Source organism: Papio anubis, chromosome 10 (assembly GCF_008728515.1).
Source record: "Papio anubis isolate 15944 chromosome 10, Panubis1.0, whole genome shotgun sequence".
In the NCBI taxonomy this organism is placed as follows: domain Eukaryota; kingdom Metazoa; phylum Chordata; class Mammalia; order Primates; family Cercopithecidae; genus Papio; species Papio anubis.
In genome coordinates this window covers 25675739-25701519 of record NC_044985.1, presented here as the reverse complement: position 1 = coordinate 25701519, position 25781 = coordinate 25675739, and the positions used below count along the sequence as shown (strand labels likewise).

Sequence of the window (25781 nt, the reverse complement as noted above, 5' to 3'; positions counted from 1 at the left end):
TGCAGACAGTTTTGAAGAAAATCTTGCTGTTAGAGGCAAATGCTTACTAATTTCCTTTATGTTCGACAGTCTTTTTAAGGTTTCTCAAACAGTGAATACTTGAATATTTGCAAGAATTGCTTCTCTTTATTTTGAGCTGATCGCTTTTTCCACAGGAAGAGGTTATAATCATTTACTGCTACATTTCTAATTTTTGCCAATTTCACTAGTTAACTCCCAAAATCCTTTCAAAACTCTTTACTAGACTCCTTACAGCATAGACAAGGTTCTCAGCAGATAAGTTAAAAATAAAAGATTCATAGGAAAAATTCTAATGCATAAATTGTGATAAACCCATATAGAGGAATATTATTTGGTAATAAAAAGGGATGAAGGACTCATGCATGCTACAACATGGATGAACCTGGAAAACATGCTAAGGGAAAGAAGCTCATCAAAAAAGATCACATGTTTTATGATTCCCTTCATATACAAGATGCAAATAGGCAAATCTATAGAGATAGAAAAGCAGAGAGAGGTTGCCAGGAGCTAGGTAAGGTGCGTCACAGGGAAGGGAATGAGGAATGACTCTTATTGAATATATGGTCTTTTGGGGGTTGATGAAAATGTTATTAAATTAGATTGTGATGATGCTTGCACAACTCTGTTGATATGTTTTAAAACACAGGAATGCACATTTTAAATGGGCAGATTATGTCATGTCAATTACATCTTAATAAAGGTGTTTGAAAAGGGAAGATAAATCTCAGTATTGTGCATATGAATGAAGAGATATAGGAATGTGGAAAAACAACAATAATAAATGCTTTGGTCCTACATTATACAAATAGTGAGACCACTTTTCAATATCCCAACTCTCTTTAAGCTTTAGCCCTCTCTTTTTCAAGTGCTATCTAGAAATGAAATTCTCTCCTCTTTAGCTACAAGGAAAGACTGTCATAGCATAATCAGAGTAAGAGTCAGGGTTCTTTAATTTTGGTAATGGGGTCTCACATTCTGCCCTGATCCTCCCATGAATTCTGTGATGGAGAAAATAACAAGGACATGACATAGATTTGCAGAATTCATATGCAGGAAAGCCAGAGTGGAGGAGAAATGCCATAGAACTGTGTGACTGGCACAATGCAATAGTAGTTGAGAAGAAATGGTAGCATGGGACTTCTAGGCCGAAGTCTCCTTCATGCTGGTGAAGAATGGTGAACAAGGATGTTCCCTTTGTGCTCAAGAGGGAGCTCAGTGGAGAATCAGACTGGAGACATTTTGTGTCTAAAGGGGCAGTACTAACCTGTGTAGTCAGTAGGTAAAGTCCAGAGAGAAAAGAGACCTCTCAATGCATGTCAAAGTAGGTGATGACAAATATTCCGCCCTCCTCCTATGCCCACTCCATGTCTCTAAAATCATGGCAGATACCCAGCAGGCCCACACCAGTGGACCAGGCCAGTGTGCACTGAGCAGTATTCACCCTGATTGATTAGGCATCTACTGGTTAAAGTCCCACTGCAATTCTGTTAAATATTTGAACAACCGCCCTGCCGATAAGGTACATACCACCTTGAATTTGTGTAATAAGGGGGTCCTTCAGTTCACAGAGATTAGGGGCTTTTAGCAGACAGAGGCCTCAAATTGGAAATAGAATGTCAGTTAATTAAAAATAGAGATTGATATTCTGCTTACTTAGTTTGTAAAATAAAATTCATACCTGCTCAAGACATTTTTGGCAGTTTAAGCATATAATCCTTTTCTCTCCAATAACATTTGATGGATTCAAATTTAAAATGTTTCTTCACTTTGGCCATTCGTATTTTATCCTCTAACATTAACATTGCTGAATATCCTTAAAGGCAACACTGAAACTGCTCTTTATTGATTAGCCACGTAACAAAGACAGAGAAATAACTATATTTTCTAACTGTTTTATTCATTTAATCTGTTCAAGATATTTAGATTTATATTTAATTAGCCTGTTCCATATAAATGGTTTCAGTCAATACCAGTTGAAATTCAGACATGCATAGAAAAAAAAGCTTTATGAAAATATCAGTCTTTTGCAAATTTAAATTTCTCAATCCAGATGTTCACCATTATCATTTTCTGTAATCACAGTACTTTGTAATGTGTTGTTTTATGATATTCACATGCAGTCTTCACTAATCTACATAAAATAATTGCATAATTTTATAATTATATGAATGTATACATTTGATATGAAAGATAAATATTAATAATGGAAAACCTTGGAGACTGATTCTTAGGAAGGTTAATTTTGTGCTCAGAATACGAACAAAAGTATTTTAACATCTTTGATTTGAAGACAAATATTTTGTATCTTCAAAATATTAGATAAAAACAGCTGATGCAATAGTTATTTTTTTTGGAAATCCACTTAGCTTTAAAATGATAGAAAGACCACTGTAGCATAGAATTTATTGTGTCATTGTGAAATCTCTGAAGTGACAAAATTCTAACAGGAATTAAATGGATATTGTTTAGCAAGAAGAAAAGCTTTACTTATAAAATGCTTTAGAAGGAAAACATATGTACAGAACAATAAGAAATCCTAGAAACTAAATAAAATTTAGATATTTAGAAATCTGAAAGTTTATCAAGTCCATGTTTTCCTTCTCTTCTGTGTTTGTTTGTTCCCAGGCTCTAGGGTATTCTCTAGCATTCATGAAGCAGGAGTTAAAGTTCGCTAACAGCAATACACATAGAAAACTGTTGTACGAGGTTGACTTACAACTAAGCTGATTTCATGTTGGGAAGAATTATCTAAAATACACAACTGGAAAATTTTAATAATTTATAATCTTACCATTGTGTATGAGAAAGGAGTTTGAGTCATAAAAATGAAAGCCTTTATTTCTGCATATTGTTTAAAATAATTTTTCAAGTGTCTAAATAAAGACTAACACCAGTTTTAGGTTCTATAGGCAATGAGAATAGAAAATCAGGGAAATCACTATCTTTCTACTCATGGTTTTTAACCCAGTGTTGTTAGCATAGCATGTGATGGGAATGAAAATAAATAGTGGAAGTGTTTAGTTAGAGAATGAAAGCTTGGTACCACCTGTAACAGGAACGTCTTCTTAAAAGGCACTTCTGAGGTATTCAAAATTTAATTCCTTCTAGAATTTTCTGTGGAATGCTTAATGATACTTCTTTTTCAACACTTGGCTCCAGCTGATGTATGATATTTTCCGGATATCTGACATCATTATACTTAAAACTAGATTCTTTCTTTTTAAGAAAGGAAAGTATTAGCCATGCTATTCAACCTTCTTCCCTATTTCCTGCCCATTCCTCGTCAAAGAATCATTGAGCGAGTTCTTCCATCACAGATCATGTTTTGGACATAATGACTCATTGACCAACAAAGGATAATAAAAATGGCCTAAGCAATATTTGCAAACTGGACTCTTCTCTGTCTTGTCCTTCTACAAGGGTCAGCACACATTTTCTGTAAAGACCAGATAGTAAATATTTAGGCTTTAAAGGTCCATATGATCTCTGTTGCATATTCTTTGTTTTTATTTATTTTTCAGTTTGTTTTGAAAACCTTTAAAAAGGAGGAAGAAAACAAAATCTCTCAGCTTACAGTCTGTACAGTAACAGGCCACAGGTCAGATCTGCCCAACAGGCTATATAATTTGCCAAATCTTTGTTGTAGTAGCATAGCTGAAATATATCTGCTATACAGTTCAGGTAGGTTTGTGCTCAGGCACTGCTGCTAGATGGAACAGCATAACCTTACACAATGAATGCACGAAGCACGGAATTGTGTTTGCATCCACCAGTCATGGTGCCAGACTGATGCAATATGGTGTAGTCTACATATACTGGATTTTGTTTCCTTCTATTTTTGCATACTTCCTTATTGGTTAGGATTGCATTTGACCACATGTTATAGAAACAGTGACTTAATCAAATAGGGTTTTCCTTTTTTCATAAAAAGAGAAGTTGCAAACGTGGATAATTCAGAACTGATGTGACAGATTCAGAATGCCAACAGACTTCTTCTATCTCTCCTACTCAGTTCCATATCCACAGTGTGGCTGCTTCTCCCCTAGTAGATAATTTCATTTTGGACAGCCAGAAGGAAAAGAGAAAAGGGAAAAGGCAAATGCCAGCTGAGCCTCTCCATTGGGAAAAGGATAAATTTTACAGAAAGCAAACACAGTAGATCTCCTTCACCAGAATGGGTTATGCGGGGCATGGGGCAACGAGTATTGGCAACAAGACCTGGTTGCTTTCCAAAACAATATTTTGTGTTCTGCTAGTAAAGAAAAGGGAAGAAGAGATATTGGGCAGGCAAAGGAACTTGGTAGTATATACCACAGTATCCCTTCACTCTCCTCCTTGGCATCTGCTGCATAGGAGATGTTACAGACAGTGCATGGTCACAGCAACTGCTTGGCTCCAAGGCTCAGTTTTTCCATGAATATCTTTGCTCTTGGACAACTAATTTAACCCTATTGTGCCTCCATTACCCCATATGTACAATGGAAATGATAGTACGTGCCTCACAGTAAGGTGCTCAGAATGAGTGCCTATTCCATAGTAACATTCCTTCTCCACTCCATACCCCATCTGCCTTCCAGATGCCCACAACGAAGCACCTTACCTTGAGGTTCTTTTGAAAGACCATCCAACTGCCCCCTCTCAGTCTATCCTCTCTCATTCTTACTCCAAACCTAACTGAAAGTCAGTTCTGTTCCCTAAGGGCATGGCTAGAGAAGAGGTTTAATCTACATATGCTAATCAAGTTAAGTTATAAATAATTTCCAATGATCAGATATATTACATTCAAACACTGGGATAAATTTGGTATAGAAATTATTTGGGGGCAGGTGATTTTTTCTAGGAACTCTTTGAAAATCATTGATGTTGAATAATTGGCTAAATTTGAAATACATGTATTAAAAAATACAATAGTCAAAAATATTAATTGACACTGCAGTCCTGAAATGTAGATAATATCTCATTTTAAAAAAATAAAGAAGTTGAGTTTATAATCCTTCTCTCCCCTTCTAAGCTGGCTCTTGTTAGTGAAAACAGAGTTTATATTTCTTTGAACTTGCCCTCCTTTTTTGAAATACTGAGATAAAGCAGGATCCAATTCCTAAAAGAATCCTCAGGCCACCTAATTTAAAAATACATTGTCATTTGAAAATCATGGAAGGCCATCCCAAAAGGGTTGTTTCACACTGGCTTTGGGAGTGATCAGTTCTAATTGAACAATGCCATAAAAAGAGCAAGTCTCTTGGGTACTAGGAAGAGAAGCATCTATGAAAAATGAAAATGGCTATAAGTCATTAGGTGAGATGTGAATCTGCATGAATTGACCAGTGCTTCTATTATGTTTCCATTGTTGTGAGATTTTAGACTTTATTTAGGTAGTAGGATTTTAATGAACTTCTTATATTCATACACTGACCTTTCCCCTTGGATATAAGATAGAAATCCTTTTATAATTTCCTTCTAAACTTTCTACCTTTGACATAGGTCAGAGAAATAAAATAGAATTCAGGTGGGAGGTTATTAGCAAACAGATACCGCCCTTTAAAATTATATAGTAGAATAAGGCACTGAAAGTAGACTATAGGAACTATAAAACAGATAGAAGTATGGTCCGTGTTTCTAAGTAATGGTGATTTAGAGGTCACTTTGCAATGAGCTAATATATGAGAGTCACAAAGCTAAGCTTTTCGTTAGGTAGAAAAGCCAAAATGATCTTACAGATTAAAGGGAAAGCATATGAGACCCATGAGGATAGTTTATGTCTCTTTCAATTCTTTTTGTTTTGTTCTTCATTTTATTCTGAGACTCCTCTCTTCAGCAGTAGAGAGGCCAAAAAGCATTGACCCTTCTTTAATAATACAAAGACTCCCACTTAAGAGTTGATATGCAGGGGTGATAGGAAGGTGGGGATCAGTGTAATTGTGAATTGAAAGGGCCTAACATTGGTACAGTTCCCCAGTACAGTGGGGTCGGAGTAGGGGGTGACATTTCTCCTCATTCTGCCCTCACAATGCACTAATGGGTCTCTGAGAGTCTGCCTCTGCAATTAAAAAAAAAAAAAAAATAGTTGATTGCAGGCATAGGTGATGAAACTACAATTCACACAGCCATAGTGAGCTCAGCAATGACAAAGCCTCACCTTTTCACTCAAGAATTCACTGCTTTTCAGTCTTCTGATCCAAGACCACAGGTCACAAATAAAAGGGGACCCATGTCCCTCAGGTGGGGCTATAAACTATGGGGAATGAAAACTTTGAAATGATGTAAAATAAAAGGGGTGAAATGAAATACAGGAATTCCAGAGACAACTGGTGAAATCTCCTTGGCCTAAAAGATGATGTACTGTAAACAAACGCTCTTGCAGGACTCTACAGGGACAAAGCTGAAGGCTGAGCAAGGAGTCTTCCCAGAAACTATTCAATCCATCATTTCTCTATAACTAATCTAGCATTTGGGGTTGTGGATGAAGGCTTCTTACCTTTCATGGGTGAGCACATTTCTTCCCGGAGGACGTTTTATTCTTTATAGTCAGTGTATAAAATTTACATTTGACTTTCATTCAGAAGTGCTTCTAAAATGACATATTTTGCTAAATGAAGCACTAAAGGATGTTGTGTTCTAAGAACTTATTTTTAATGGGGATGCCTTCTTTTCTCCCCACGTCTTCTGTCATTCTACCCTGAAATACCTCTACTCTATGCCTATGGAATTTTCAGTAGGCCAGAGCATCTCATCAGTTTACTAACTGCTATATTGGCCCTGTTGAAGTTCAGGCAATATAACTGACTTTGAGTGTTTTGTTTGTTGTTTTGTTTTGTTTTGTTTTTTGTTTTTACTAAAAACTTTGTAACATTAGCTTTTCTGTTTTTCAGGATGGCAGAATTGCACTCAAAGGAGAAAAGTTCAGGCAAAGATAGGTAAAAAGAAGGCTTGGGTAGGAGGGATCGAATTCAGTGGATAGGGTTTGTAGCAATCCACTCATCTCATAGTTTCTATTTTTGCTCTGAAGAAAGATACCTTGGGAGGGAAGAGTATGCACATATTATTCACTGGCCAACCCTGAAAGGTTAGATACAAGAGAGAAGAATTCCTCAACTGAGACATTTTCCTGGGTACCCATCTGCAAAGAAGAAAACAAAAACACTTCCCAACACCTCTGACTGAGTTGCCAACAGAAAAGTAATTGTTAATATAAAATACCCATCTTAGAATTAAGCATGAATTTAGCAAGGAGGTGGCCATCTGCAAGCAAATGAAAGAGGCCTCACAGGAAACCAACCTTGCAGACTTCTTGATCTTGGACTTATGGCCCCCAGAACTGTAGGAGAATAAATTTCTGTTGTTTACGCCACCCAGTGTGTGGTATTTTGTTATGGTAGCACTACCAGATAAATTCCACATCCTACTATATATCTATTACAGTTTCATTTAATACCAGTGTAAAAACAATCCAGCAATTAAAAATGTCTTATATTTTTCTTGAAGATATGTATGAAATATTACTAAATTCTAGAGTATTAATGTTATAGACATTATAAGCCTGTTAAAGAAATGTGAAATGAAACCACCAGTTTCTGGTGGGGTAAATAAAGGTAGTTATAGACCTTTAAGAACACATAATGTAATTACACAGAGTTACTATTCAAATGAAAAAGCACTTCTCATTGAAATTCCACTAAAAAACATACTGCAAATGTATGGTTTTTTTCAAGTATTGACAGATGATGGGTTGCTCCAAACTTTTCAGAAATAGATTTGCCTGAGACCCGTCCTTCTGGTGATCTATGACATGTAGACAGAAGTGCAGTTAATCGCTCTCTTTGCAAAGCTATCTCGTTACAACACAAAAAATGGGCCATGTGCAGTGGTTCAACTCTGTAATCCTAGTGTTTCAGGAGGCCAAGGCAAGAGGATTACTTGAGCCCAAGAACTTGAGGCTGCAGTGAGCTGTGATTGAGCCACTGCCCTCCAGCCTGGGTGATAGAGTGAGATCTTGTCTCTAAAATATATAGAAACACACACATGCATGCATATATAAACAAACTTGCATACTTGACCTAAGTACTATTATTTTCTGAGGAAAACAGTAGAAATATATAACAGATGTATACATCCAAACATGTATATAATTAATATTCTATATTAGGTTATAATCTATATTAGATTATTGTAATTTTCAATTCTGAATCTATCATTGGGTTAGACAATAAATTCTATGTAATTTGACAATAAAAAGAAACATTTCTTTCTCCACAAGGGCCTTTGGGGAATTTTGTTACATTTTGCTTTCAAATGTGCATATGTTAGGCAATTCAATTTTGAAATAAATGACACATTATTCATTTTCACTTAAATAGTAAAGAATATTTTGTCATTGAACTACATTTCTCATAATATGTAGGTGCTTTTTATTTACAAAATCTAGAAACGAATCAATCAGCAGCTATTTATTGGGGGACTACTGCATGAAGGTGCTTCTGAGCACATAAAAGCAACAATTTATCCCATGCGTTTTTGTGTGCCATAGCTTTAACCTATGCTAGTTTTTTTTTCTCATTTTATCTATTCTGGTAAGATGCTTTTCTTTCCATGTTAAAGAAGATGATGTTTATGATAGAGATTAATGATGATTACTGACACGAATGAATGATTCCTATGTGCCAGATGCTGTGCTGTGAAGATTACATGGATTATCTCCTTTGATCCTGACAAAAACCCTGAGCAGAGTGTTAGGCACAGTTGCTCAGGTTGTACAAGGTCCTGGAGTGACATAAATATTGCACATAGCATGGGCATATATATTTTCTCACAAATGGGAATAAATTATCTTGAAGAGGAGGCACTATTTTCTAATTTGCATGATGACACGATAGGAGATTGGTGGCCCTATTTATGATAATATTCATGGTCACCTTTTACAAGTGATAAAAATAAAGCACAAGGAGATTTACTTAAAGTAATTAAGTGATAGAGCTACAAGCGAACACTGCAGCATGCTATACAGTCTGGAGTTCAAGGGATTCCCAGGGTCAACATCTTGATGCTTAGTGGAACAAGATTGTCATGCCTACCTATGTCACACTGCAGTCAAGTCAACCTGCTTTCCATGATGCCATTCAACCTCATGTACATATGCTATCCAGATATATGTATGTTCAGCCATTCAGTGTAGACATAACAAATTTTAATTGACTACTGTATGACAGGGCCTGTGGTTGATGGTTGATATTGGGAATAATAAGATAAATATGCCAAAAATGAAAGAGAAATGTAGTAATAATTGGAGAGAGGATTTAAATTATTTATTTTTCCAATTAGAAAGGATATGATCATAAGAGTATATATGTCATTATGTTAATAACTGTATAATTTATATAGTTTAATATTTATATACATATACACGTGAAGTTTGTGTGTATATAAACAAATTAATCTGAAAAAAATAAGTATAACAACATTATCTTAGCCTCTCTGTCACACACACACACATACACACACTTTAAAAACAGATTGTTGAACGTAACAGTGAAGAATCTGGATTTTTAAATCAGTTTTATTTTTTTTTAATTTTGGTGTAACAAATTACCACAGATTTAACATGTTGAAACCCATTTATTATCTCTCAGTTTTGTGGTTCAGAAGAGCATGTGGGATCAAGTGGATTTTCTCCATAAGGCCTCACAAGGCTGAGATCAAGGAGTCCCTCAGGCTGGGGTCTTATCTAGAGGGTGTGAGGAAGAATTGGCTTCCAAGCTCATTTAGGGTCTTTGCTGAATTCAGTTTCTTGTGGTTTTAGGACCAAGGACACATTTTCTTTCTGGTTGCAGCTGCAGCCACGCTCAACAATTAAAAGCAATCTACATGTCTTGGCATGCGACCCCTCCATTTTCAAACCAAACAGTGGTGTGTCAAAATGCTCTCACATTTCATGATTCAAATCCCTGGCTTCCGCTTCTGTGGCCAAATGGGAAAACACTCTGTCTTTAAAGACATCATGTGACTAGAACACTTAGCTATCTCCCTTTTGTCGTGGAATGTGATATAATCCTAAGAATGATATCGCATTATACTCACAGGTTCTACCCACATTCAAAAGAGAGGAGGGGTCAGACAAGGGTGAAGGTCACTGGGAGTCATTAGAATTCCGACTAACATCGTGTATTTGTCTGCTTGGGCTGCTTTAAGAAAATACCACAGACTGGGTGGCTTAAACAAAACGCATTTATATCCTCATAGTTCTGGAGGCTGGAATTCTGAAATCAAGGTCTTGGGTTGGTTTCATTCTTAAGCCCTTCTCTGTGGCTTGCAGGTGGCTGTCTTCGTCTAGTGTCTTCACAGGGTTATCCCGCTGAGTGTATCTGTGCCCTAATCTCATCTTCTCATAAGGATAACAGTCATATTGGATTAGGGCCCACCCATACAACCTCTTTTACCTTAATTACCTCCTTAAAATCCTATCTGGAAATACAGTCACATTCTGAGGTACTGAAGTTTAGGACTTCAACATATGAATTTTGGGAAGACCAATTCAACCCATAAAACACAAGCTAATTTTGCTTATATATATTTTTTTTTATTTTTGTTTTTATTTATTTATTTATTTATTTATTTTTGAGATGGAGTCTCACTCTGTTGCCAGGCTGGAGTGCAGTGGCACAATCTCGGCTCACTGCAAGCTCCACCTCCTGGGTTCAAGTGATTCTCCTGCCTCAGCCTCACGAGTAGCTGGGACTACAGGGGCCCACCACCACGCCCAGCTAATTTTTGTATTTTTAGTAGAGATGGGGTTTCACTATGTTGGCCAGGCTGGTCTTGATCTCTTGACCTCACAATCCACCTACCTGGCCTCCCAAAGTGCTGGGATTACAGGCGTGAGCCACCACGCCCAGCCTTTAAAATATATTCGAAGACATCTTTAGTCACCAGCTTATCTCATAAAGATAACTTGTTATTTGTTTTAAAAGTTGAATTTCCTCCCTCTGCTTTTTATTGTGAAGAACTTGAAGCTGACAGAAATATCAGAATAACAGTATGATAAACACCTGTATACACTGGATTTATCAAGCATTACATTTTGTGGCATTTGTTTTTTCTTTATCTGTCTCTAATGCATATTTGTCATGTTTACACACATACATTTGTATGTTTATACATGTTTTTTGTCGAACCATTTTAATACATGCAGACATGTGTTTACACCTAAATCTTTCTAAGAACAATACATATTCTTATATAACCCTTACACAGGTATAATACTATATCATATCTAATTCATATTCAAATTTCTCCAATTGTCCCCAGAGTTTTATTTGTAATTATTTTACCGAATCTAGGATCCCACCAAGGATAATGCATTGCCTATAATTGTCATAGGTTTTTAGTCTTCTTTAGAATAGTTTCCAGCTTTTCTTTTGTTTATTATGGTATTATATTTACCTATAGAATATCACACAACCAAAATTTTTCTGGCTGTTTTCTTACCAGGTAAATGTTTTCCCAATAATACTCCATAAGTTATGGTGCGCTTTCCTCATTGTGTTGAATGAAAAGGTAGGTTGGTTTGATGCTGCTTCATAACTTCATCACCAACATTAAATTACAACAAAATGTTTTTCAGAACATAAGGCATAGCTCTAAACCTTATAAGTATGTAGTTTAAGATAGAAGGAGTCTTTCATGGTTCTAACTATTCCATTAGGAAAAGGACTTAGAAAACAATAAAACTTAAGACCTTACAAACAACAATATCCTTATGTTGTTTGAATTTGAAAACTTATACTAAAAGAAGAATTGGGCTGATAAATTTGAACTCTGCAATTTTTGAATTGTGTCACTCACCCTCCCTTTCCTCTGCCCAAAACCTTACATTGGATTTTCCTAGTGTAGCTAAGTATGACACACAGAATAACTGTTACTTCTGTTTCAAGGAGCAAATACTCTGTTTCCCTCCTGACATTGTTAGAATCCTTAAGGACAAAAATCTTTTCCTCTCTTTGTATCCCCATCCATTGTTCTGCATAGGGTGAGCAGTCTATACATTTTTTTTGCCTGAGATTTAAAAAATAAGTCCATAGGCAGTTTCAAATATGATGCAGAGCACTTGACAATAGTTTCATCCATTTCTAAGAACTCTCTGAAGATACATATAGTTTTACATATATATATATATGATTATTTTCAAAGTTAAACTTTAATTGGAAGTTTATTTGACTAGGTAACTTCTTTACAGAATTCAAGAATCACAGAATTATATCCAACATACCTTAAGAAATTTACACAATTGCTTTATGAACTGCTTTCTTCACATAAATAAGGAAAAACCGCCTTGAGACAGGGACAGTCTACCTTTTTAGAATTTTTTCATCCAATCTTTCTTTTACTACTGTCAGCAAGTTTTTTGTATGTATATATTTAATTGGTTCAGCAATGCAACAATTGAATGTAGCATTTCAAAAGGGAAAGTAGACCCTGAAGAACATATCATTTCACACACACACAAAAACATTCCTCCCAAAGATGGTTGTTATGCAAGGCCCTACTCTTTGATATAGTGAAAGAAAATATTTGAATCTGCTTTACAACTGCAAATGCAAGAGAAAGTGTTTGCAAGTAGAGGAACCTATAATAAAACCATCTCTGTTATGTTGACAACTGTCAGGATTTCAGCCAAATCGAGTATTGATGACACTGCATTCCTACTGGAACCTTTTCACATGTCATACAAAGCCAAAAAAAAAAAAAAAATACAATGGTATCTCTGTGTTCAGATTGAAATTGAAGATAAAGAATAAAAGAAAGAAAAAATAAATCCATACTGCTCCTAGTTTTCTTAAAAGAGCCTTCCTATAATAGCATCCAAATTGAGGCAAGGCAGATTAGATGCATTCTTACAATCCTAAATCAGAAAGCAGTTTATAAATTTAACAAGATATTAATGATACCTTCATTGCTACAGTGATGGATGTGTTTGTGCGAACAGTTTACCTTCAAGGTAAGTGGATTCTTGAAGGTATGAATGTTGAATTTCTGCACTCTGATTGGAACCATGTAATTGGATTGGCATTACCACAACTATTTTTTCTAGTAATCTTTAAATATTTCTTTCATTGATAAATAGAAATAAAAGTATATAGTAAGTTTGACATTTGTTTTAAACTTTTGGGGATTGACTTATATTTGACAGAGTGAGAGAATTTGCTATTCCTCAAAAACTGATTTAACAAATTCGATGCGTGTTCTAGGCTCAAGGAATTGCAGTAATTAGATTGGCTATCAATAATATACTATTAAGTAGCTGAGAATGGCCTGTGTAAAGCCAAAATCTAACCCGTGAGTAAACTGGACCTCTGCAACCCACTGTGAGTCGCATCCTTTGTGATCAAGATTCAGACGTCCAGGTTCATGTTAAATTTTGCTTAAAGATATATATATATGTTTTGCTCCTAGTTTTCATTCTCTATTTCTTGATAGTGAAAGTTGATTTACTGGGCACTTATATATGCAACGAACTAAAACCGGTTCAGCCTGCATATATGCCAGATGAAAAAATAAAAATAAAATACTAGTGCAGTGAGGTAAAGCAACAGGCCTAAGGGCACATCAGAACCGTGACTGGAATTGACATCCCCTTGGCTTATACCTTCTTTTCTGTTCTTTCCAATTTGCACATGTGCCAGCCAGTAATATAGTTTTAAACCTTTTTTGTACTGATTGCCTGTCACTATTTATCAAAATAATAACAATGGAATCACCACAAAAAGTGGACTCTGAAATAATAGTTTGTAACTAAATTGCTAAACTTAAAATGAATGTAGATGTGTATCCCTACACTAACTTTGGCCTTTGCTTCCATCTTCCCTCGAGGGCTGCTATGCACATTCACGCATGTGCAAACGCACTCATGCACATACACACAACATAATATTTTTCCATAAAAGGAAAATTATCTAGTTACTTGATATATGTGTGACTTTTTCATGTGATAGCATGGAGACTAGGAGATTAGGATCAGTGTAAAACATAAGTATAAATGTTACTCACCTTGCTTAACTTACAGAAAGATATCCTAATATAAGGGATGAATAACTGGGCATAAAACCATTAGATCACACTACGGTGCTTGCAAAATACTCTTTCAGACTCTTTTAAACTTACAAACAACACTGAATAAAACACTGCAGATCAATTAGCTTTTCTTTCACTTCTCAACAACCTAAAAAATAATCTCTTGAAAATCAATTAATGCTAATTTACATTTAATTCAAGGTCTCATTTTCAATACTTTTACAACTCCATTATTTTCACCAAGAGGCAAATCTGTGATAGAAATACTGATGGAGCTTAAAGAGATTATTTCCAAGCTCTGATAAAAATTAAACTACCCCAATATAGTTGTGTGTACCTGTCCCAAAATGCAATGTTCCTTACACTTTGGAAACAATCTGATGACATTTTTAACATATAATTTCTTGAGGACAGTTTTAAGAATTATCCTTTTGACTTTGGTCCAGGGACTTTATTTCATTGGTACTGTGGAACTATAAGACACCAATTATACACTTTATTAAAATATTTTGAAATTACAGGAAAGCTGTAAAAAAAAAAGTCTGTTATATATGGAGAATAGAAGGCTCTTATTAGCACCATGCCCTAAATATCTTATGTATCATAAAGTATACATGTTTTTATATATATCACATATGGTGATCAAAGTAATTATCTGTAATTTTGTATACTTTATAAACCATATGTGATCAAAGTACTAATCTGTGATTTTTAAGAAATAGTATATCAATTATTTTTGTTTTATCATTTATGCTTATTTGGAGAAATTCACACCTGAAGAGTTGCTTCAGGTAGATTTTGGCAGGAACTAGAGCCTTTCAGTCTGAACAGATTTTAATCAGGTCTGACAGCAAAAGAGCTTCACCTGGTATTTTATTTAGCTTGAGATTTGTAAGCAGGTGATTTAAAAGAGGGGTTTAGGTTTTACAAAATGTGAAGCGTTTGTCTTGATATAATAATAGGCCTCTCCTGATAGCAAAAAGAATCAATACTTTCCTGTTTTTCTTACCGCAGAAATGCGAAGATGCAAAGGGGAAGAGTTTTCATTAGCCATGGCCTCTCATGGAGACATCTATCAAAGTTAAAACCCATTCATGAGGGCCATGACCACAGTCAAGATGTGGGGGCCTGGGGGGAAGTTACTTTCTTTCTAGACTAAAATATTCATTCTAAGGATGAGAATTTTAAAAAGGCTGATGATTAGATGATCTAATTCCAATAGTATTAATAACATGCTTGCTCTCAATGCATTTTATTTTATTGTTTTTAAATTTATTGTGTTATTTTGTGTTAACGTTTAGCTCCCACAATTAGATCCATTATTTATATCAAGGAAACCAAAGCTACTTAACTAACAAGTTCAGTTTCAATAATATTCCAACTTAATTGGAATAAGTAAGCATAAAAACTCCTCTCTATGTATAGATAAAAAAGAAAATGAAGAGAAAAAAGAAGGGAAATTCATTAGATTCCAAAGAAGTGCCTCAAATTTTAATTTAATTGTAATTGATACATGTTAAAACAAATATAAAGTGAGGAATTTAAGATTTCATAAAATAAATGATGAAATATTTCTAATATCAATAGTGACATTTTAATAAGTTGTTCATTTGCAATAAAAGTAGTAATTATATACTGGAAAGAGTTTTCATATGCTATTCTCTAACGAAAAAGCAAATGATGGTACAATTTGGAAATTTGGCAGCATTAATTTTGTATACAAATAATTCTGATAACTTTAAGTGATTTTTAAATTATAATCTGTTACTACTGTTTCCTAAAGTGTTGTGCTTGTGCCTTGGAACCTTGGAACTTCAGGTTAAGTCCTTGTTGTGCTTAACCTTGGAACCTGGGACCAGATAAATCTGTTATAGAAACTCTCATTATAGTAATGACATGTTTGGCCTTTAGGCACTAAACAAAAGTGTTCAATGTGTGTAAGTAGTAGTGGAGTGTTACCCTTTATTCCAGCAAAAATGTGTTTAAGTGTAAAGTGTTTCTTCTTAGCATTATTCATGAAACCCATTGTCAATTGAAAGCAGATGGTCTTTTAGAATGAAGAACATAACACTATTTTAAAAAAGCAAAGTTGTGATTTAAAACAAGTATTTAGCAATTTCATTAAGCATGCAATATGAAGCTATTTTAATCAGCAAAAAGATACTTGACTATGAACAGAGAAAAAAGGAATGTTTTTTCACAATGTGTAATGTGCAACCATGAAATGAAAGAATAACTTGCTGTAACAAGCAATGGATTCAACCAAAATGTAATTTATCCTTTTAACAAGGCAGCTGATAGCATCTAATATGGTAGGCAAGTAAATAATCTCTTAAAAACCTTGTTCAAAAATTTTTATTATTATCAATGGACCACCTATGACAGAGACATATTATAAGAATGTTTTCTTTTTCAATATATTTTTCTTAATCTTCAGAATAATTAATAATCTATTTGTCTTGAACTGTTTATTTTCCCTTTTCATTGATATCATAACATAATCAAATCTAAATTTAGCTAAGTAGAATGTCATTACACTATTTGTTCCCTGTTGTCTGAGACCACATTGGTTCCCTGTGGTTCTGATTTGCGTGTCGTAGGATGGACCTCATAGAAATAGAAATGAAGTGTCCAGTTTTATAATAACTAGGAATAGGTATATTTATTTTATCTTTTAGATCATAGTCTTTATGAAGCATTAGGAAACCTGTTAGTGATTAGGAAAGTAGCTAACTCAGTCTATTAATATTACCACAGCACAGGATGTATGTCTGCAGTCACATTCAAGCCATACTATACAACACATGATTCATTTTAATTAAATAACTGACTCTCTAATGGAGTCTTTCACTGGTAATTTTTCACAATAAAACATATATTAAGATAAATTCAGGGTCCATAAGAGCTTCCTTTCTGTCACTGAACATCTGTACTTTCTTTTTAAGGCCGGGTCTGGCTGGCAATCACCCAGGCTGGGAGTGCAGTGGGCGATCTCGTCACTGCTGGCCTCCGCCTCCCAGGTTCACGCCATTCTCCTGCCTCAGCCTCCCGAGTAGCTGGGACTACAGAGCCATGCCGCGCCAGCTAGTTTTGTATTTTTAGTAGAGGCGGGGGTTTCACATGATAGCCAGGATGGTCGATCTCCTGACCTGCGTGATCCCACCCGCACCGGCCTCCCAAAGGTGCTGGGACAGGCAGGGCCGCAGCCGGCTCGCCACTTTGGGGAATGAAAATGTGGATTCATGGCGAGTGGCGGTGGCTCCATCTCAATCTAACACTGAACAGCAAATGATCCTAAGATCCAGGAGAGCGGATATGATAAAACACGTCTGTACCTAAAATACAAAAATGTGGTAGCGGACCAATGAAGCCTGTAGTCAACTTCGGAAGAGCGAACGAAGGAAATGGCGTGAACCGAGCCGAGCTTTGTCATCGAGCGAAGATAAACGCCACTACCTCAACCTGGCGATATCTCAAAATGGATCATAGGTGAGTATTTCCAATAGACAAAGAGTCTGAGTTTTGAATGTCAAAACTATGGATCTGAGATCAATGGCTCTGTATTCATATTTACTTTTTTGTTATTGTTCTTAGTTTATCCTTTCTTATTCTGTCTTGCTTAGTTATTGCCAGAAGCATTCCCTATGTTGCATTTATGATTTCTAAGCCTTTTTACAATATAAACAAAATGAATGCTAGTGATGAAAATGGCATTTATGAGGAGGTAGGATTTTTTAAGTCTTGGGATTTGGCACCAATATAAAAAAAAAAACATGAAAAATGAATGGAATATTAATTATTATAAAAAACTACTTTAATAAAATGCAACTGCCAAACGTGTGCATTTACTGGAGTTAATGGCATTTTGATTCATGGGAATCTATGTACTCTCTAGGAAAGCCCTGGAAATCAGGAATGTGCTACTTTAGCCATGATTTACTGACTAGCTGGATGATCTTTTGTAAGTGGACATAACCAGCATGGAACATAACATAATTAATTGATTAATCATTACAATTTGAAAACTCAAGAGGGCAGGACTGCTTACTGGCTAGCATGCTGTAGCTGTTGCAATTGTTGTGAGTGTACATCTGCTCTGTGTGTCCTGTCTCATTGGTTTTCATTCCACACTACTTGTTAATCATTTTGAAAATCACCCACAGAGGGAAGAAAGAGATTTTGCAACCTCAAAGTCAATCTGGAATTTTCCTAAATGTGCCAAATTAAAATGAAGATAAAGGAACAATGGCAAATAATAGGCACTACTAAAGTCTGATCTCTAATCGTTTGCTTAATAAGTTAATAATCCAGCAAAAATTTTAAGAGATATATTTAATTTGAAATTTACATTATGTTTATTATGAACAAAATATTAAGAAAAAGTTTTTAAATACTTATCTACTCTTTTGAAATACATTCCCAGGTTTTGTGTGTGTATATAGCTTCAATCCATATAAATAAAGCACTGAAAAGTTGGAAAAAAGTGGTTTCTCAGTTTTTGTCTTTGGCATTTATAAAGGTGAACAAATACTGTACTCGTCTATATATGTATATGTTTTAGTACATTTTCATAATTTTCTAAATTTCTTTGTGAATGCAATTCTCTGTTTTTGCTATTTTTAGAAATTTTTTGTTTAAGACACTTTATTGCTTGTGGTGTCAGGAATTTTTTAGCCAAAATGCTTCAGAATTACTTTAGTAAAAATTATATTCTTGATAGAGATAAAAATATCAAAAATAATTAAAAGATTACTTTTTAAAATACAGAACTTCACTTACTAGCAATTTTATACCATTTAACAATCACAGAGTTCAGAAAATTTACTGATATGTTTCAAGTTTACTGTAGCACCAATTTCTGTATTCTTTTTAACTCTAACATCTATTTGTAATGCATATAAGATTAGTAGCCTTAAGTTTTCTAGAATCACTTTTCTATACAACAAAAAAAATATGGAATGCTTTGTTACCAAGGAACTCATTACCATGGTTTTTAAGATAGATTTTTTATTATGAAAGGCAGTTAATGAGGGAGAATGTAGGATGAGACTCAACTTCCAAAATATTATTTAAGCCAAGACATGTTCTTCACTTTTTAATGGTGATTCCCACTACATAAATTAGATTAAATCCTGACTACTGTTGTTCAAGCTGGGTGGAAATGAGGGCACCTGAATAGTTGCCACTTACCTACCCCCCAACCCACAGCAGCCCCCGAGGAACCTTTTCAGAATTCCCAGGGCACAATAGAACACAGCTTGAAACAACTGCTCGAAAGTATATCTAAGATCAGAAAAATTATATATAATATAATTAATTCTTTGGGGAAGTTATTTATTTTTTTATTTTATTTTTTTACAAAACGTTTAAATATAAATGAAATCTAAGAATGTATTTTGTAGTGTTATTTCTATTCATTTAAAGAATACATTTATTTTAATTAAGTAACTGAACCTCTACTGGAGTCTTTCACTGCTAATTTTTCATGATAAAACATACTTGAAGATAAATGCAAAGTTTATCTCCAGAGACAAACTATGCATCAATAACAATGAGGTAATGATTCAAACAGTGTGTGTCCAAGCTATTAACACCTGAAAAATGAATCTGAACAAGCAATAGGAGGACGTTTTTAATGTGGAAAACTACTAGGCTTAAACTCTTTCTTTATTCCTAACTTGAGTCCTTTAATGGATCTTAGCCATTCAACTTCAAGGACTATAGAGTGCTTGAAACTATAATGTAACATATCGATGCTGGATAAGTCATCAATAAAAGGGAAAAATGAAGGACATTTGGAGTCCTTTTAGTCACCTCTAAGTAGAAGATACCTATTTGAGGAAGATCAGAGGAAAGCTGTATAACTTTGAAAATACTTAGAAAATTATTAGACCACCTAATTGCAAAATTGGCACAGGTTTCCTTGGCCCTCTCACCTTACAGATACTATCCCATGAGCTATTCTTAAATTCTTTCTTCTTCCCACTAAATGAGACCAGAAAGTATAAGCAGCTCTCTAGCAGCCAAAACATTGACATCCTTATGAAAGCAAATTCTGTTCCATATGAATTTTTTTAATGAAAAGAAAAACATAAAGGAAAGTTGGTGTGTTTCTTACTAATCCAAGGCATGATTGTATCAGATCGTCTCAATGGTTTCTTTGGAACCTGAAACCTAAACTTAAGGCTTGCAATCATTAACAAGCCTAGATATTGTTAATATGGTCAATAAAACAACAACAGAACTACTGCTCTTATTTTTCTTGATGAGTGGTATGTGGGCTGTTTTTGCTGTTGGTGTTGTGGCTGATACTGTTATTTTTATTTAATAGCTAACATTTCTCGAGTTCTCATCATGTGAAGATATGGTACTAACAGTGATACTACATTGTTTTATCATTTTGTAACAATGCTATAAGTATTAGGAGAGTTTCAATTAGAAAACTGGACACCCCCCTCCTATAAAACACCTAGTTTTCTTCATCAATCCTTAACCAGAAGCTGTATATTAAATTTTTCTAAAGAATAATAGTACAATTAGGAGCAACCATTCAATGAGTGCCAAGTTCCAGATGTTATTGTAATATTTTACATAGTTTCTAATAATCTCATATAATTGTTCATACATGGTAAAGATAAGACATCGGCAGTGTTTCTGTAATTCCTGCTTTCAAACAATCCAGTTTACGAGACTATTTCTAGCAGAAACATGTAATAGAATAGTTCACAAAATCTTCCCAGGTTAGGAATCATCACTTCAGTTGTAGGGAGCTCAACAATTCCAAGAAGGTTTTTGTAAAATGATTTCAGATGGTGTGTAGATCAAATCCTAGGTTTGTTGCAAACAACACAAAGATACTAGTTTTATCTTTCTTGGGAGATTTATAAATATGGGCCTGTCACATTAATCTTTTAGAAGCAGGTGTGTTGCATTGAAGAATATTTGTCAAAGGAAAGCTTATTTCTATCTCAGAGATCAGGTACTTCCTACCAGTTATGAAAAACTAACCAAAGAGTAAGTCTTCAATAGCACAGAGTTAGGACAGAATTCTATTCCTTTATACATTTTTGAGAGTGTTCCATCAACATAAGATGATAAAATTGGTTAGAATGTTAGCCATAAATAAACTTTTGGAAAAGTAAAAAGAGACATATGGAGAAAAAGATTTTAATAAGAAAGGCTACTATATTTTTATTAGAAAGAAGTAGATTAATGATGAGCAACATTGTAAGTATTTGTAGCCAAGTATAGTACTCACACCATTTGGAAACTCAGTGTTTCCTTTTTCAAGAAGTCAATTTTATTGAGGTATAATTTATGTACAGTAAAAAATAATTGAGTGTAAAGTTTTGACAAATGCGTACTATTGTGGATCATAAACTAAGTCAAGATTTAGAAAATTCTTTTTATCCCAAGAAGTTGTGTTTCTTTCTATTTGTAGTCAACCCCTCCCACCACCTTTGGTCCCTGACACCGATGTCTTATTATTTTACTTTTTGTAGTATGACACTAAGTGGATTCATACAATGGGTAGTCGTTGGTGTCTGGCTTCTTTCATACAGCACAATGCATTTGAGATGAATCAATGTCATTGCATATATTAGTAGCTAATTATTTGTATTGATGAATTGTATTCTTTTGTATAGCTGTGTCACAGGTTTCTGATACATTAACTGGTCGAAAAACATTTGGGTTGTTTCCAGTTTGGTGCGACTATGAATACAGCTGCTTTATAATTTCATGAACAGATTTTGTGTTAACATACGTTTGCTTTTCTCTTGGTTGAATTTCTAGGAGTGGAATTTGTAGGTCATGTAAGAAAATACATAAAATGTATGAAAAACTTCCATACAGTTTTCTAAAATAGCTGTATTATTCTGTATTCCTACGAGCAGTGTGTGAGTGTTCCAGTTGTTTTGCATCTTTACTAGCACTTGATATGATCCCTAATCAAAGAGACCTAAATATCACCAACCAAATGTTAGTGAATTTAATACAAAAGGATATAAAAAGTATAACATTGTAACATGACCAAATGATGTTTGTATCGGAAATACTGGATTGTTTCAATATTAAAAATCACTCAATATAATTCACCATATCAAAATACTAAAGGAGAAAAACCATGTAGTCATCTAAATACATACAGCAAAGGCATTTGACAGAATTCAACATGTATTAATGACAAAGAACTCTAAGAAAGAAATTAAAGGAAACTTCCTCAGTATGTAAAAATACATTTTAAAAAGTCCTACAGCCAATATCATTATTAATGGTGAAAGGTTCCATGCTTTTTTTGGTTGATCAAGAACAAGACAAGAATGTCTACTCTCCCTACTCCAATTCAATCTCATACCGGCGGCCCTAGCCAGTCCAATAATAGTACAATTAGGAGCTCTTGTACTCCTAATTCTCCTAAGGCAAGAAAAGGAAATCAAAAGCAGACATGTTGGAAAGAAACAAAATTATCTCTCTTTTCTGATAGCTTGATAGTGTAAGTAGAACATCATCAGAGATATTACAGAGAAAAAAGCTAGCACTACTTTTTCTTTTTCTTTTTCTTTTCTTTTCTTTTCTTTTTTTTTTTTTTTTTTTTTTTTTTTTTTTTTTTTTTGAGGCAGAGCCTCGCTCTGTCGCCCAGGCTGGAGTGCAGATCTCGGCTCACTGCAAGCTCCGCCTCCCGGGTTCAAGCCATTATCCTGCCTCAGCCTCCTGAGTAGCTGGGACTACAGGCACCCACCACTGCGGCTTGCTAATTTTTTGTATTTTTAGTAGAGATGGGTTTTCACCGTGTTAGCCAGGATGGTCTCAATCTCCTGACCTTGTGATCCGCCTGCCTTGGCCTCCCAAAGTGCTGGGATTACAGGCGTGAGCCACTGCGCCCAGCAAAAGCTAGCAGTACTTATAAGTGAATTTAGGAAGGTTATAAGATACAAGAACAATATACAAAAATCAATCTCATTTTCATATTCAAATTGGTTTTTGGCTTTCAAAACCACATTAGGCTACTCTATTGGAACAAACAAGTACAGAGTATATCTGGTTCTTAGACTTTTACTCTTTCCACAGTTCTCCTTCTCTATAAATCTCCATAGCAGAAGCACAAAGACACAGTTGAGGATACTCAAATTTGCCAATTATAGTCCAGTAGTTAATATTGAAGCCTTCCACTTTCCTTTTATTGTAGAAAAAATAAAATGTGTTTAATTAAAAGTTGCCATCATAAGTGCCACTTATTTAAACCATTTGTTTTCTTCTTTCACATAAATATAATTTAGTGATTATACAGTGGAAAAGTATCAGAATAATTCTTAGAATACTTTCATTGCCAGATTAAAGGCACATTTTAGCTATCCCCTTTATAGAGGTTATGAGAAAATGCCATGCATCTCACTGCATCTTCTCCAAAACAATAATATGATGGCTCACTTAGAATTTTGAATTTGCAAGTATTGGTGAATTGCATTTACTGTAGTTGTCATATAAATTTAATCTTCTTTGTCTCTGAAGCCACCTCAAAATTCTGTTATTTCGCTCTCCTTGGAATTCATATTTTAACATGAATCGACTATTAGGTATGGTCAAAACTGATTCCACAGTGTGAAACTTTTATCTGCCCTTTTCCCAAAGGCAAACATTACGTTGATTCTTATATACGGACCTTGGACTCTATCAGTTCCAAGAATAGAAAGAACTATATATGGAGAAGGCCAAGTAAATTTCTGTTCTATCTCTCCTAAAGGCACAGAAGCACACTGGATGTGAAGAAAAATATATCTTTTCCATTTTTTGGACATGGTAACACTGACCATCTTTACTACTGCCATCATTAGGATTGAGTGATACTTCATCTTAAGGGCTTGTTTAGTTCTTTCACATCTCTTGTATGGGGTTGTGATTATGAACCACATTTTGACACATGGAAAAGAATCACCTAAAATCTTTTCACAGTTTCCTTTCCAAAGCCAACGCAGTGATCATAGGGCTATACATTAAGTTCCGCTTCTTGCTATCACACGTTTCTCACAGATGGTCACAGATGTGTTAGCCAGGATATGCAACTACTAATTGCTGCAACAGATACACTCTGAGACTGAGCAACTTAGTTATTTCTTGCTGACATGAAGTCTGATGACTCTTAGCAGACAAGCTTCTCCATCTGATGACTCTGTTTCATGATATTGCCATATCTGCACGTGGTTTCCAGGATCATCACTGTAGGGGAAAAAGGGAATATGGAAATCAAAAAGATCAGTTTGAGCCAGAAGTTATATGTGTCATTTGGCAGACTAGTCATATGTCTCTGCCGAAAAGCATAGGGACTGAGAAAGGTCGTTTTCCTGTGAAGTTAGGAGGGAGAAGGAAATCAGAAATGGGTGATGACTAGAAGTTTCTAGTATGCCAGAGAACTCTTCACCTATTTGATCTCTAAAGGGGTTACCACTGCCATATCTATCCACATGTCGGTAACTTGATTATCTGCATATATCTCCAAATTCATATGTAGGACTTGAGGAAAACCAAAGGTAGTACACAGTCCATAAAAGAAATTGGACAAGAATGAAGAAAACATTAACTGTTATGGGTGTCAAACAAAAAGTGGTATAAATGACCATTTTGGAGTGTCATGTTATTAATATACATTTTATAAATTACAATGTTCTATTTAAGAGAAGGGAGGGGGCATTACTTATTATATAATGCACATGTCTTCATTACTTAAGTTGAGGAAGGAAAAGGGGTGACACATTGAACAATCAGGGATTCAGTTCCCTGGGGTAAGGAAAACATATTTCTGGCTTTTGTTGTCTCTACAAGTCAGACTAGATTCTAGAGTGGTTAGATACAGGCTTTTGAAGATTAATCAAAGATAACATTTTCAAAAACCCCACTTCTTATATGGAAATGTTATTGGTTATGCTTGGATATATAATATTCTTATTGGAATAACTAGATTAAGTAATTTATAACTAGTGTTGTAGAGCTAGGACCAGGACCCAAATATGTTCACACAAATTTTCAGTAAAATATCTATTCCACAGTATACAGAAATGTGATGTTTCTCATCTATCCTATGCAAAGAAAACTTAAAAGTATATATGCACACCATATATAGGTTTGACCTGATTACTATATGAATACTAAATGTCTAGCCCATATTTATCTGAAAGTCTTCTTTCCACCACCAGTATATGTAATTATTTCCACTTTGGGGGAAAAAAAGGTAGCAGATAAAATTAGTTATATTGTTATTTGTTGCAGTTTCATTTTATCTTGTATATCTATCAAGGATAGTTTTTGTAATTTCTTACGTGTAAAACCACACATAATCATCACTTTTAAAGTACCAACAGCCGGGCGCGGTGGCTCAAGCCTGTAATCCCAGCACTTTGGGAGGCCGAGACGGGTGGATCACGAGGTCAGGAGATCGAGACCATCCTGGCTAACACGGTGAAACCCCGTCTCTACTAAAAAATACAAAAAACTAGCCGGGCGAAGTGGCGGGCGCCTGTGGTCCCAGCTACTCGGGAGGCTGAGGCAGGAGAATGGCGTGAACCCGGGAGGCGGAGCTGGCAGTGGAGAGCCGGCCACCCCACTCAACCCTGGGTGATAGAGCCAGACTCAGTCAAAAAAAAAAAAAAAAATAAAAAAAAAAAAATAAAGTACCAACAAATGTGATCACTTAAAAAACTAGAACA

General features: G+C 35.0%; 1 protein-coding gene across 1 annotated transcript in view; it reads left to right on the top strand.

Annotated features, from left to right (window-relative positions):
• Positions 1 to 25781, top strand: part of LRP1B (LDL receptor related protein 1B) — a 1950491-nt gene that overhangs the window by 330649 nt on the left and 1594061 nt on the right. The gene's annotated exons all lie outside the window — the stretch shown is intronic.